We start from the raw sequence: 15,634 nt of genomic DNA, 5'->3' as shown, positions 1-15,634 counted from the left end.
CTAATGATGTTATTGCCAGAGATAAGTTCCTGGGCCGCCGCGGCCGCCGCCTCAGCTCGGCCCACACCTCCGTGGCTCGCACACTCAACGCTTACATTCCACTCTCTCATTTGGCAGTGTTCATTTTTACTTCTCGTTTTGCTCCACGTAGGCTATTTAGAAGTGTGTACTGCCTATCTGCCGTCTCGGGATCTATTACGCCGTGAACAAGACATACCAGCAGAGAGTTCTGGCAGTTGTTGTTCTTCCCGAGCCCTGCCTGAGGCCATCAAGGCTCTCACATGTTGTGAAATTTAAATATACAAATGGCAGATTTCAGAATGACTGAGCGAATATATTAAGTTTATTCCACGATATTACCGTGAGGTCAATGTCCGTCATGGTACATAATATATACTGTGACTGTGGCAACATCCGTCATGAGCACCATGACTGAAGCGCGCACCAACTGTGCCAGGAGCAGAGTCCTGTGGCTTTTCTAAACGACACCTTAGTGTTCAGACAAGGTGTGGGTGTATAAGGTGTGTATATGTGGGTATAAGGTGTGTGGACGGAGCAAGAGCTTCTCACCTGCATGGTGTCACCTGACGCAGGTGTCGCCCGCCTGATGACACTCTGACACGGCTCCTTACTGTGTAATGAACCACACATTGAGTCTGGCCCCCTGGCTCTTCCAGTCATGGTTGCCAACATCATCATCATCTCCACAACTAGATCTCACACAATGGCAGAAATTACTAATATATAAAGTGTTAAGAGACGAGTACTATATGTACGGAGAGCACATATCATCGACTACCTACCTTGAGGTGTTCTCGGGGCTTAGCGACCCCGCGGCCCGGTCCTCGACCAGGTTGCTGGACTGACAACCAGGCCAGTCCAGCACTGGCCTGGTTGGCTATACAGTGTGCCTGAATTAGGGCGGGATATTAACACGTGTCGCCGGTGGCTGCAGACTCGTAGAAGTAAAAGGCTGGTTGGGGGAGTAGAAGCACTCCCAGAACCCTCTGCAGGTATGGCCCAGGTATGGCCCAGGTATGGCCCAGGTATGGCCCAGGTATGGCCCAGGTATGGCCCAGGTATAGCCCAGGTATGGCCCAGGCTGCATCCTCCAGTGGTCAACACTGCAACTGTAAACTATGTCAACAACACCTGGGACACTCTCCAACACTACTCGTGATAACTGTTATCGCTGATCTCACACTGAAATGGCACCAGCTACTTTGAGCTCAGTAACTACCTCATACACTCAGGAATGTTGCAAGATATTCTCACTTCTCATATTTTCTCCTGATTCCACGTGTGACTAAACATGCCGTGCATGCCGTCATCTCATAGTTGGCTGTTGACGTGTACTCTGTAATACCTGGGATAGACTAGTGTAGCAGCACATTGCTGCTGGCAGTACCTAAACTACCTGCGAGTACGTACAACCTAAAGCTTCTTAATACAACAAAGTGAGACGGACTATAGATACAGGAGAGGTTGCCGGGGAGATCTTGAAGGTGTTTGGCGGTCTTGGATTAGTAGTGTTTGGAGGAGGGGGGGGTGGGTGTTGTAGATGTGGGGGGCGGAGGTCTAGGGAGGGTGTTGTAGATGTGGGGGGGGGGGGTGTTGTAGATGTGGGGGGGGGGTTGTAGATGTGGGGGGGGGGTGTTGTAAATGTGGGGCGGAGGTCTAGGGGGGGTGTTGTAGATGTGGGGCGGAGGTCTAGAGGTGGGGGGGTGTTGTAGATGTGGGGGCGAAGGTCTTAAGGGGGGGGATGTTGTAGATGTGGGGCGGAGGTCTTAAGGGGGGGGGTGTTGTAGATGTGGGGGCGGAGGTCTTAAGGGGGGGGGGTGTTGTAGATGTGGGGGCGGAGGTCTTATGGGGGGGGTGTTGTAGACGTGGGGCGGAGGTCTTAAGGGGGGGGGGGTGTTGTAGATGTGGGTCTCTGATCCGGCCCGGTCTCTGATCAGACCTAGTTGATGTTCTGGTTCTGATCTGAGAACGGCCTGGTTTTACCTACCTACCCACCAACAAGTATGTAGGTAGAACCAGGCTGTTGACGCGGCTGCTCGCAGCCTGACGTGTGAGTCATAGCCTGGTTGATCAGGTATACTTTGGAGGTGCTTATCCAGTTCTCTCTTGAACACTGTGAGGGGTTGGCCAGTTATGTCCCTTATGTGTAGTGGAAGCGTGTTGAACAGTCTCGAGCCTCTGATGTTGATAGTTCTCTCTTGAACACTGTGAGGGGTTTGCCAGTTATGTCCCTTATGTGTAGTGGAAGCGTGTTGAACAGTCTCGAGCCTCTGATGTTGATATAGTTCTCTCTCAGAGTACCTCTTGCACCTCTGCTCTTCAACGGGGGTATTCTGCCATGTCTTCTGGTCTCGTGTGTTATTTTTCTGTGTGCAGATTTGGGACCAGCCCCTCTAATATTTTCCACGTGTAAATGATTAAATGTCTGAGTAGCACAGGCACTTAGTATAGTATGGAGGAAGAGCTTGGACACGGGGGAGATACCAGATGCACTGAAAGCAGCAGACATAGCCCCTCTACACAAGGGAGGGAGCAAAACATTGGCAAAGAATTATAGACCAGTTGCACTAACGTCCTACATAATAAAAGTATTTGAGAGAGTGATTAGGAGTCAGGTCACCAGTTTCATGAAGACCAATGACCTTCACAACCCAGGCCAACATGGCTTTCGAGCGGGAAGATTGTGCCTCTCACAGCTACTTGATCACTATGGCAAAATTACTGAGTCATTAGAACAAAAACAGAATTCAGATGTGGTATACACAGACTTTGCAAAGGCATTCGATAAATGTGACCATGGAGTGATAGCACATTATATGAGGTCAATGGGAATAACCGGTAAAGTAGGACGCTGGATACTCAGTTTTCTGCTGAACAGAACACAAAGAGTAACGGTCAACCATAATATCGAGTCCAAGTGCAGTTAAAAGCTCTGTACCTCAAGGTACAGTCCTTGCACCGCTGCTGTTCCTTATTCTCATATCAGATATAGACTCAAATACAAGTCTCAGCTTCATATCATCCTTTGCAGATGACACAAAAATCAGCATGAAAATTACCTCTGCTGAAGACATTGTTAATATCTACAAGCAGATATTAATAAAGTTTTCGACTGGGCAGTCTTATAACATGATTTTTAACAGTGATAAATTCCAGGTACTCAGGTACGGTAAAAATGAAGACCTTAAACATAGTGCAGGGTACTTAGCAAATATTGCGACAGCCGGACACAAAATAAACATCATATGTATAAACATCAGAGGTCCGCGGTTGTTCAACGTCCTCCCAGCGACTATCAGAAATATTGCCGGAACAACCGTGGACATCTTCAAGAGAAAGCTAGATAGTTTTCTAGAAAAAGTGCCGGACCAACCGGGCTGTGGTGTGCCTGCGGGCCGCTCCAAGCAACAGCCTGGTGGACCAAACTCTCACAAGTCAAGCCTGCCCTCGGGCCGGGCATGGGGAGTAGAACTACCCCCCAGAACCCCATCAACCAGGTGCACATGTGGTGTGTGTGTGGGTGGGTGCACATGTGGTGTGTGTGTGGGCGGATGCACATGTGGAGGGTGTGGGTGGGTGCACATGTGGAGGGTGTGGGCGGATGCACATGTGGTGTGTGTGGGTGGGTACACATGAGGTGTGTGTGTGTAAGGGTGACGTGGTAGTGTTAAATGGTTTATGAAGTTACCTCTCAGAAGGTGTGTAGAGGAGAGTGGGGTCCCACACCTCACGCCCCCGCCTACTGGCCTTGTAACTGGTGCCTTATTAGTGATCCATTTACACGTCCAAATGTTTAGTCGAAGCTGGCTTTCACAACTTGTGGGCGCCTTGTACTTGTTGACCGCTCGTACACGGTGCGAGTGCTTCCTTATATTGCTGCCTCAGGTTACCGGAGGTTGGCGAGTGCTTCTACTTCCCGAGCAGCAGCACCCACCACCTGCAGCAGCACCACCACCACCACCACCACCACCACCACCACCACCAGTAACAGCAGCAGCAACAGCAACAGCAGCAGCAATAGCAACAGCAGCAGCGGCAGCAGCAGCAAGAAGAGGGTGGTAGTGACGGGGCGAAGACAGGTGGCCGGGGCGGCCATTGTGCAACAGTATCTGTAGGGCGGCGCTGAGGGCGGACGCCACTCTGCAATGTGACACTCCCGCCTTACCCGCCCACTCTCCACCCACCCACCCACCCACCCCTATCCCTCTCACACACTCGCCCCAGCCACCCACCCACCCCTCCCTCTCACACACTCGCCTCAGCCACCCACTGTCGCAGCCAGCGGCCACCCCAAGGCTCGGGTGCCAAGCCCAGCCTGGTGCCGGGCCGCAGATGGTGGGTGCCAAAGGGCAAGGTGGAGCGGTGGGTGCCAAGGGAGGACGGGAGGCACCCGGCGTGCCACATCTCTCGCTGCTGCCGCCGCCTCTGGTGGCACCTTCCTCACCTCTGGCACTGTAGTAGGCCCCGGGGCTGCAGGTGCGCTCTTAACCCCCCCCCCCCCCACCTGCGCCCCTCCACCCCCCCTGGCGCGCCTCCACCCCCCACCTGCGCCCCTCCACCCCCCCTGGCGCGCCTCCACCCCCCCACCTGCGCCCCTCCACCCCCCACCTGCGCCCCTCCACCTGCAAGCATGACCGCCAACCTGCAGTTAACAACCACCAATTACGTCTCAGTCAACAAGAGACTAACAGTTAACCATAACCAAGCAAATATTGCGTAAGCCAGAAAAATTATAGGATGGATTACGAGAACTTTCAAATCCAGGGATCCTATCACAATGGTTGTACTCTTCAAGTCACTTGTGTTGTCCCGTCTTGAGTACTGCTCAGTACTCACTTCCCCCTTCAGAGCAGGAGAGATTGCTGAAATAGAGGGAATACAGAGAACATATACGGCACGCATAGACGAGATAAAACACCTAAATTATTGGGATCGTCTCAAAGCTCTCCAAATGTACTCACTAGAAAGGAGACGAGAGAGATACCAAATAATATATACATGGAAAATACTGGAGGGCCAGGTCCCAAATCTACACCGTAAAATAACAACGTACTGGAGTGAACGATATGGAAGAAAATGCAGAATAGAACCAGTGAAGAGCAGAGGTGCCATAGGCACAATCAGAGAACACTGTATAAACATCAGAGGTCCGCGGTTGTTCAACGTCCTCCCAGCGAGCATAAGAAATATTGCCGGAACAACCGTGGACATCTTCAAGAGGAAACTAGATAGTTTTCTTCAAGGGGTGTCGGACCAACCGGGCTGTGGTGGGTATGTGGGCCTGCGGGCCGCTCCAAGCAACAGCCTGGTGGACCAACCGGGCTGTGGTGGGTATGTGGGCCTGCGGGCCGCTCAAAGCAACAGCCTGGTGGACCAACCGGGCTGTGGTGGGTATGTGGGCCTGCGGGCCGCTCCAAGCAACAGCCTGTTGGACCAAACTCTCACCTTGGGGAGTAGAAGAACTCCCAGAACCCCATCAAGCAGATAACCTACCAGAGGACCCAAAACAGAAAACGGGACAATACGACACTTTCGCCAGCCGCTAACATTTTCTTGTAGATTTTTTTGGCCTTGTGTAACGCATACGATCGAAATGCGACGTTCTTTGTAGGATAAAATCCAATCATTCCTTGCAAGGTAAGGACAGGTTGGCGTGCGACACTGACTCTGTCTCCTAGAGTAGCTTTACTTGCTCTCTATGATGCATTTTCCCCACCATTGGCTACGTCTGAAAAATATGGTTAACCTGGGGGTTACCTTGAAGTGTTTCCGGGGCTTAGCGACCCTGCGGCCCGGTCGTCTACCAGGCCTCCTGGTTGCTGGACCGGTCAACCAGGTTGTTGGACGTGGCTGCTCGCAGTCTGACGTATGAGTCACAGCCTGGTTGATCAGGTATAGTTTGGAGGTGTTTATCCAATTCTCTCTTGAACACTGTGAGGGGTCGGCCAGTTATGTCCCTTATGTGTAGTGGAAGCGTGTTGACTAGTGCATTGGGGTGAAGGGGGGGGGGAGGACTATAGTGGGCAGGTTGGGGGGGGGGAGCAATTGAGGGGCAGAGATCACCAATGAGGGTGTAGAGTCAGCACCTAGTTAATGATGTTTATATCAGCTCGCCTGGCCCCAGACACGTCTTCCGCGCCGCAGTCAACCCTTCACCTCACACTCCCCCGCCTCCCTCCCCCCCACTCTATGAACCTCAGGGTAAGGTACCTTACCTTGAGGTTACCTTTAGGAGTTTTCGGAACTTGGCGTCCCCGCGGCCCGGTCCTCGACCAGGCCTCCTGATTGTCGGACTGGTCAACCAGGCTATTGGACGCGGCTGCTCGCTGCCTGACGTATGAGTCACAGCCTGGTTGATCAGGTATAGTTTGGAGGTGTTTATCAAGTTCTCTCTTGAACACTGTGAGGGGGTCGGCCAGTTATGTCCCTTATGTGTAGTGGAAGCGTGTTGAACAGTCTCGGGCCTCTGATGTTGATAGTTCTCTCTTGAACACTGTGAGGGGTCAGCCAGTTATGTCCCTTATGTGTAGTGGAAGCGTGTTGAACAGTCTCGGGCCTCTGATGTTGATAGTTCTCTCTTGAACACTGTGAGGGGTCGGCCAGTTATGTCCCTTATGTGTAGTGGAAGCGTGTTGAACAGTCTCGGGCCTCTGATGTTGATAGTTCTCTCTTGAACACTGTGAGGGGTCGGCCAGTTATGTCCCTTATGTGTAGTGGAAGCGTGTTGAACAGTCTCGGGCCTCTGATGTTGATAGTTCTCTCTTGAACACTGTGAGGGGGTCGGCCAGTTATGTCCCTTATGTGTAGTGGAAGCGTGTTGAACAGTCTCGGGCCTCTGATGTTGATAGTTCTCTCTTGAACACTGTGAGGGGTCGGCTAGTTATGCCCCTTATGTGTAGTGGAAGCGTGTTGAACAGTCTCGGGCCTCTGATGTTGATAGTTCTCTCTTGAACACTGTGAGGGGTCGGCCAGTTATGTCCCTTATGTGTAGTGGAAGCGTGTTGAACAGTCTCGGGCCTCTGATGTTGATAGTTCTCTCTTGAACACTGTGAGGGGTCGGCCAGTTATGTCCCTTATGTGTAGTGGAAGCGTGTTGAACAGTCTCGGGCCTCTGATGTTGATAGTTCTCTCTTGAACACTGTGAGGGGGTCGGCCAGTTATGTCCCTTATGTGTAGTGGAAGCGTGTTGAACAGTCTCGGGCCTCTGATGTTGATAGTTCTCTCTTGAACACTGTGAGGGGTCGGCCAGTTATGTCCCTTATGTGTAGTGGAAGCGTGTTGAACAGTCTCGGGCCTCTGATGTTGATAGTTCTCTCTTGAACACTGTGAGGGGTCGGCCAGTTATGTGTAGTGGAAGCGTGTTGAACAGTCTCGGGCCTCTGATGTTGATAAAGTTCTCTCTCAGAGTACCTGTTGCATCTCTGCTCTTCAACGGGGGTATTCTGCACATCCTGCCATGTCTTCTAGTCTCATGTGGTGTTATTTCTGGGTGCAGGTTTGGGACCAGCCCCTCGAATATTTTCCACGTTTAAATTATTATGTATCTCTCCCGCCTGCTCTCTAGAGAATACAGATTTAGGCATTTTAGTCGGTCCCAATAGTTTAGATATTTTACCGAGTGGATTCTAGCAGTAAAGGATCTCTGCCCGCTCTCCAGGTCAGCAATTTCTCCAGCTTTGAAAGGTGCTGTCATTGTGCAGCAGTACTCCACTCTAGAGAGCACTAGCGTCTTGAAGAGTATCATCATCGGTATAGCATCTGTAGTGTGAAAAGTTCTTGTTATCCAACCTGTCATTTTTCTTGCAGTTGTGACGGCTACTTTATTGTGTTCTTTAAAGGTAAGGTCTTCCGACATGAGTACACCCAGATCCTTTACATTGCCTTTTCGTTCAATGTTATAATTTGACTGCGTTTTGTACGTGGTTTCTGCTTTTATATTTTCATTTTTTTCCGTAGGACAAGAGCTGGACCTTATCTTCATTAAGCGTCATATTATTTTCTGTAGCCCATTGAAAGACCTGATTTACATTTGGGGCAACACAATCAGGCAAGATAGAGAGGGCTGGGTAGACTGCATATTCTTTGATTACCAGAAAGTCTGACACAGTACCACATAAGAGACTAGTGCACAAGCTGGAGATGCAGGCGGGAGTGAAATGGAAGGTACTCCACTGGATAAGGGAGTACCTAAGCAACAGAAGACAGCGAGGGAGAAGGCGCCTCTCCAAGGAGCGGAGTGGGTCTGCGGACCGCTCCAAGCAACAGCTTGTTGGACCAAGCTATGAGGAGTCGAGCCTGGCCTCAGGGCGGGCTCGGAGATTAGAACAACTCCTGGGAGCCTCTCCAGGTATGCTCCGGGTGCTGCCACCGTCCATTCAAGAGTTACTTACAAGACAAGGAAGGGAACTTGTGTATACAACAATATTGTATATTATCAAGTAACAAGTGTAAGAATGTACATCATATAGTCAAGGATATTCGCCATACTCTTAAGCCAGTAACCTTAGGAGTGCTCACCGCTCTAGCTTTCACTCTCACAGACAATCCAAGATCTAGGGATCAGAATTAAAGACAATTTATAAGTGTTTTAAAAGGTATAGGAAATGCAATCTTGCTATGAGGATATCAGATAATATATTGTCAACAGAAGCAACAGGACTACTACCCACAGGGCAGTAGTCCTGTTGCTAGAGCTGCACTGCAACTTTCAAGAGGTCAGATTAGCAGAAGAATCCAACCCGTCAACCTTCATACTAGGAAGAACAAGAGTGGGAGTGAGGAAGATAGTGGTAGTGGGAGCCATACAATACCTGGGAGGGTTTTCCTGGAGTCTTACTCCCAGAGCCCTGCCTGGCGCCAGGCTCCACAATAGATGCACTTCCTTTCCAAGACCCTGGTGCTCTCTACGGTGGAATATTGTTGACCTCTAACAGCCCCATTCACAGCCGGAAAAGTTGCTGACCTGGAAAGCGTGCAAAGACCCGTTACCGCTAGAAACCACTCTTATAAGTCATCTTAATTAATAGAACCGATTCAAAATTCTAAATCTATATTCTCTAGAGCGTTGGCGAGAGAGATATAATCTACACGTGGAAAATATTAGAGGAGCTGATTCCAAATCCGAATATGGAAATTACATCACATGAGACCAGCAGGCATGTCAGGATGTGCAGAATACCGCTGTTGAAAAGCAAAGGTGCAACAGGTACTCTGAGAGAGAACTCTCAACACCATGGGCCCAAGACACACACTCGCTACACGTAAGGAGCATAACTGGCCGGCCTCTCACACTCTTCAATAGAGAACTCGACAAACGCCACAAAAGATCACCTGATCAACCAGGCTACGAGCAGCCGCGCCCAACAGCCTAGTTGACCAGACCACCAACCTGGTCCACCTGGTCGGAGACCGGGCCGCGGGGCTGTAGATCCCCGGAGGCTACACAAGGTAGACAGGTAGACCAGCCACTACCACCAGCCAGCCACCACAAACCAGCTGACGGTTGCACGTGATAAGTTATAGTCACCTTCACTTTGCAGCGTCACATTGTGTTGGCTGGGTGCTGACCCCGTGGCCCGACCCCGTGGCCCGACCCCGTGGCCCGACCCCGTGGCCCGACCCCCTGGACCGACCCCGTGGCCCGACCCCCTGGACCGACCCCGTGGCCCGACCCCCTGGACCGACCCCGTGGCCCGACCCCCTGGACCGACCCCGTGGCCCGACCCCCTGGACCGACCCCGTGGCCCGACCCCCTGGACCGACCCCGTGGCCCGACCCCCTGGACCGACCCCGTGGCCCGACCCCCTGGACCGACCCCGTGGCCCGACCCCCTGGACCGACCCCGTGGCCCGACCCCCTGGACCGACCCCGTGGCCCGACCCCCTGGACCGACCCCGTGGCCCGACCCCCTGGACCGACCCCGTGGCCCGACCCCCTGGACCGACCCCGTGGCCCGACCCCCTGGACCGACCCCGTGGCCCGACCCCCTGGACCGACCCCGTGGCCCGACCCCCTGGACCGACCCCGTGGCCCGACCTGGGATAACACCGCGTCTCTTCAGCAAACTGCTTTGCATGTTTTCTTGAGTCTCCCCGCTGTATGCTGGATACCTGGTTGATGGGGTTCTGGGAGTTCTACTGCCCAAGCCCGGTCCGAGGCCAGGCGCGACTTGTGAGAGTTTGGTCCACCAGGCTGTTGCTTGGAGCGGCCCGCAGGCCCACATACCCACCACAGCTCGGTTGGTCCACCAGGCTGTGGCTTGGAGCGGCCTGCAGGCCCACATACCTACCACAGCCCGGTTGGTCCACCAGGCTATTGCTTGGAGCGGCCTCCAGGCCCACATACCCACCACAGCCCGGTTGGTCCACCAGGCTGTTGCTTGGAGCGGCCCGCAGGCCCACATACCCATCACAGCCCGGTTGGTCCACCAGGCTGTTGCTTGGAGCGGCCCGCAGGCCCACATACCCACCACAGCCCGGTTGGTCCGGCACTTCTTGAAGAAAACTATCTAATTTTCTTTGAAGATGTCCACGGTTGTTCCGGCAATATTTCTTATGCTCGCTGGGAGGACGTTGAACAACCGCGGACCTCTGATATTTATACAGTGTTCTCTGATTGTGCCTATGGCACCTCTGCTCTTCACTGGTTCTATTCTGCATTTTCTTCCATATCGTTCACTCCAGTACGTTGTTATTTTACTGTGTAGATAGATACCTGTCCCTCCAGTATTTTTTACGTGTATATTATTGCAATAGTCGCTGAAATTAAGAGAGCTGTGAGAGTACTTACCAATCAGGGAAGAGTCATCAAGTTTCTGTGGATCCCCTCCCATGTTGGAATATGTGGGAATGAACGAGCAGATGTGCTGGCTGCTGAAGGAGACCATATTGAATACTTCATACCCAAGACTCTACTACAAATTAGAGGTATTGTCAGGCAACATCACCGTGACAAAGTAACTGAGGAAAGGAGGATAAAAGCACAAACCAGTGAATCAATACGATGGTACAACGTGGTCGCAGCTGGCAATCCCAATCATTATGGCCGAAGAGGAGGAGGACGAGGGAGAGAATCGGCAATAATGAGAATCCGTCTTGGATACAAATATCAATGGAGATTCCGAATGGAAACAACAGTTGATACCTGGTTGATGGGGTTCTGGGAGTTCTTCTACTCCCCAAGTTGATCAGCGAAGTTGCAGAACCTGTGATAGTGTTAAGAGTCATAAACCCCACATTATTTGAGTTAGGAAAACACTATTTGTCAAATATTGATACTGTTCTTAAAAGATTCCCCCATTTTGCACCCGCAAGATAACGTAAGCTTTTAAGGGTTGATAGATGTTAATCTTCTTTTTTGAGGAGCTGTTCGCCTGAGACAGTTAAGCAAGTCCCAGCTGTGTCTGGGTACAAGTGACAGGATGAACAACCCAGCGGGTTTTCTTCCTATTGGGGAGTGTTGTACATGCTGCTATGGCGGTGTGTTCACTCACAAGATGAGTGGCGCTGCCCAATACTGTCACTATGGCGGTTTGTCCACTCACAGGATGAGTGGCGCTGCCCAATACTGTCACTATGGCGGTGTGTCCACTCACAGGATGAGTGGCGCTGCCCAATACTGTCACTATGGCACCGTAGCCGAGTGTGGCTATAGCACCTTCAAAGGATACCTGATCAACCAGGCTGTGACTCATACGTCAGGCTGCGAGCAGCCGCGTCCAACAGCCTGGTTGATCAGTCCGGCAACCAGGAGGCCTGGTCGACGACCGGGCCGAGGGGACGCTAAGCCCCGGAAGCACCTCAAGGTAACCTCAAGGTATGGCGGTGTGTCCACTCACAAGATGAGTGGCGCTGCCCAATAAACTCGCCCCTCGGGGCAAAATTAAAAAAAAAATGTATATTATTTGGTATCTCTCGTCTCCTTTCTAGTGAGTACATTTGGAGAGCTTTGAGACGATCCCAATAATTTAGGTGTTTTATCGCGTCTATGCGTGCCGTATATGTTCTCTGTATTCCCTCTATTTCAGCAATCTCTCCTGCTGTGAAGGGGGAAGTGAGTACTGAGCAGTACTCAAGACGGGACAGTATAAATGACGTCACAAGGTTGTTCCAGTATTGTTCATCAGTGGACTTCTTGCCTTCATGTTGTAGCCATGCTCAGGCACCGTAGCCATGCTCAGGCACCGTAGCCATGCTCAGGCACCGTAGCCATGCTCAGGCACCGTAGCCATGCTCAGGCACCGTAGCCATGCTCAGGCACCGTAGCCATGCTCAGGCACCGTAGCCATGCTCAGGCACCGTAGCCATGCTCAGGCACCGTAGCCATGCTCAGGCACCGTAGCCATGCTCCCGGTCACCGTAGCCATGCTCAGGCACCGTAGTCATGCTCCCGGTCACCGTAGCCATGCTCCCGGTCACCGTAGCCATGCTCACGGTCACCGTAGCCATGCTCACGGTCACCGTAGCCATGCTCCCGGTCACCGTAGCCATGCTCACGGTCACCGTAGCCATGCTCCCAGTCACCGTAACCATTACTAATGGCTATGATGTTATAATGACAGTATGTTGTGTGATGTTAGATTGTAAAGTTATAAGGGTGAAGGGACACGTGATGTGGGTTATGGGTAGGAGTCCTGGTCTTGTGGTGGAGAGTGTGGCAGCTGTGGAGGGGGAGGAGGGAGGGAGGAGCCGGGAAGTGAGGTTGCACACTCAGGGCGCAGGAATGTGTGTGTTGTGAGGTGCACACCTGCCGCCGCCACCACCACCACACTCCAGCAAGGTGATCCCCACCACCTGCTAACCTCCTCCCACCTCACCTTAACTACTACTCCCTATTATGTGAATAAAGTTCTCTGGCAGGAATGTCTCGTGACATTATTACTTGAAGCTTTAACACACACAACATGATGGCAAGTATTGCATTATGTTGTATTATGGTAGAGAGCGCACACACGCAACACTGCAACAACCCGGGTCAACATGGGCCTGGAGCGGGAACATCCTCTCTACTGCCTACTCATCCACCATCACAAAATCACGGAAGCATTAAAAGACAACCAGAATGCCGATGTAGTGTAGACAGACTTGGCCAAGGTATTCGGTAAGTGTGACCGTGACGGGATGGACCATAACCTGAGAGCAACAGGACTTACGGGTAAAGAGAGGCGTTGGACATGTTTATTGTCAAACACAAAGCAAAGAGTAACAATCAAAGAGAACCAAGTCCAAGCCGTGTGAAGCACGGTGCACCCGAGGGCACCATGCACCACTGCTCACTCTCAGGTTTTCCTCAGTCAGGTGTCATGTAGACAAACACATGAGTCACCGCTGTGTATCAGCCTGTGCTGGCGATGCAACACTTAACACCAAGTTTCCTAAGTTAGACACTAAAAACCTACAAGACAATTTAAGTAAGTCTTCCACAGAGCAGCAGAAAATAACATGATGTTTAACAATGATAAATTCCACATACTTAGCTATGGTAAAATGTTTAACTCAAAGGCAGGGAAAGGGAGCCGGTGGGCCGAGCGGACAGCACGCTGGACATGTGATCCTCTGGTCCCGGGTTCGATCCCGGGCGCCGGCAAGAAACAATGGGCAGAGTTTCTTTCACCCTATGCCCCTGTTACCTAGCAGTAAAATAGGTACCTGGGTGTTAGTCAGCTGTCACGGGCTGCTTCCTGGGAGTGGAGGCCTGGTCGAGGACCGGGCCGCGGGGACACTAAAGCCCCGAAATCATCTCAAGATAACCTCAAGATAGAGAGGCCAGACTAGGCCTATAGGCCCGGGTGGGGACTGTTGACCGTATCCCCTCCCCCTCCCCTCTCTATCAAACCTAGTCTCAGAGACTTTGGTGAGTGAACGTGTAATTCAATTTCTTTCTTTATTATGCACCCCATACCCATCCCGTGGGCGGTGGTGTAAGGGGTTACAGAGGCACATAATCGGTTCAGGAACTGAACCCTCTAGTTCGTTTAGCTAAGCAAATAACAATCTTTTGACGCTAGTTACACAATTATTAATGTATATATACATGTACACATATACATAAATGACATATATATACGTATACATACATGCACACATACACCTATATATTCAATCACCTACATAAATACACACATCAGTAATCTTTTGTATCACAAGTGATTCAACAAGAGGCTCACAACAGTCACTATACGAGGCACTTTACATCTTTGGTCAGTCACACAGTTACTAGTCTTGCTCCACACCCACCCAACTGGGCGGCAGCTTTACAGTCATGTGCTCCACACCCACCCAACTGGGCGGCAGCTTTACAGTCATGTGCTCCACACCCACCCAACTGGGCGGCAGCTTTACAGTCATGTGCAGCATTACCTACAGTCAGCCAATTTTGGATACTTCGTTAAGATTTCTGGCAGCAGCAGCAGCAGATAATATTGTTGTTCAGACAAGTTCCAGGCCTCGTCTTCTAGTTGAATAATTATTAACTTGAATGGATGGTGGCAGCAACCTTCTGTCTTGCCACTATCTTTCTTTCTTCTCTTCTACTGTCCTCCTGGATCTAGTTTTCTCTCATTCTAAACTTTCCCTTCCCTCCAGGCCATTCTTCCTCTCTACTCTCTTCTACCTCTCTACCTCCCTTCTACCTCCCTCACCTCATGACCTGCTTCACTCTTCCTCTGTTTTCTTGTACGTTACAGGGGGACGAGAAGAGATGGGGAGGATGGGAAAGTGAGGTAGAGAGGGGCAGGTAGGGGGAGGAGAGGTGAGGAGGAAGGGAGAGAGAGAGAGAGGTAGGGGTGTAGTATAGAAGCCAGATGGCCAGATGTGAGGCTGGCACCATGTTGAGGGTGTCACGTGATCCCCGAGCTGCTGGAACACTTGCTGCCTTGTACGGCTCCCACACCTCTTGTACACCCGCCTGTACACCTTGTACACCCGCCTGTACACCTTGTACATGCACTAGGAGGTGATGTGGTGGAGGCTGACTCCATACACAGTTTCAAGTGTAGATATGATAGAGCCCAATAGGCTCAGGAACCTGTACACCTGTTGATTGACAGTTAAGAGGCGGGACCAAAGAGCCAGAGCTCAACCCCCGCAAGCACAACTTGGCGAGTACACGCACGCACACTTTGCAGGTCAAAACGTTATACGACAAAGAGTACTGGGAAGACTGGACACCACGAGCGTAGCTCTCATCCTGTAAGTAAACTTAGGTAATGCCACAGAGAGTGTACACAGTGAGAGTTATTACTTAAGAGGCCTGGCTGGTCCTCGAGGCCTGGCTGGTCCTCGAGGCCTGGCTGGTCCTCGAGGCTGGGCTGGTCCTCTAGGCCTGGCTGGTCCTCGAGGCCTGGCTGGTCCTCGAGGCCTGGCTGGTCCTCGAGGCTGGGCTGGTCCTCTAGGCCTGGCTGGTCCTCGAGGCTGGGCTGGTCCTTGAGAGGCCTGGCTGGTCCTCGAGGCCTGGCTGGTCCTCGAGGCTGGGCTGGTCCTCTAGGCCTGGCTGGTCCTCGAGGCCTGGCTGGTCCTTGAGAGGCCTGGCTGGTCCTGGAGGCTGGGCTTGTCCTGGAGGCCTGGCTGGTCCTGGAGGCCTGGCTGGTCCTCGAAGCTGGGCTGGTCCTGGAGGC

The 15,634-nt window shown here is 51.9% G+C and overlaps 1 protein-coding gene across 1 annotated transcript in view; it reads left to right on the top strand.

The window, feature by feature from the left end:
* The window catches only part of LOC123763708 (leucine-rich repeats and immunoglobulin-like domains protein 3), a 203,957-nt gene that overhangs the window by 120,324 nt on the left and 67,999 nt on the right, over positions 1-15,634 (top strand). The window lies entirely within an intron of this gene.

This window comes from Procambarus clarkii, chromosome 52, assembly GCF_040958095.1.
Source record: "Procambarus clarkii isolate CNS0578487 chromosome 52, FALCON_Pclarkii_2.0, whole genome shotgun sequence".
Classification (NCBI taxonomy): Eukaryota; Metazoa; Arthropoda; class Malacostraca; order Decapoda; family Cambaridae; genus Procambarus; species Procambarus clarkii.
This window is presented reverse-complemented; position numbering and strand designations above follow the sequence as displayed.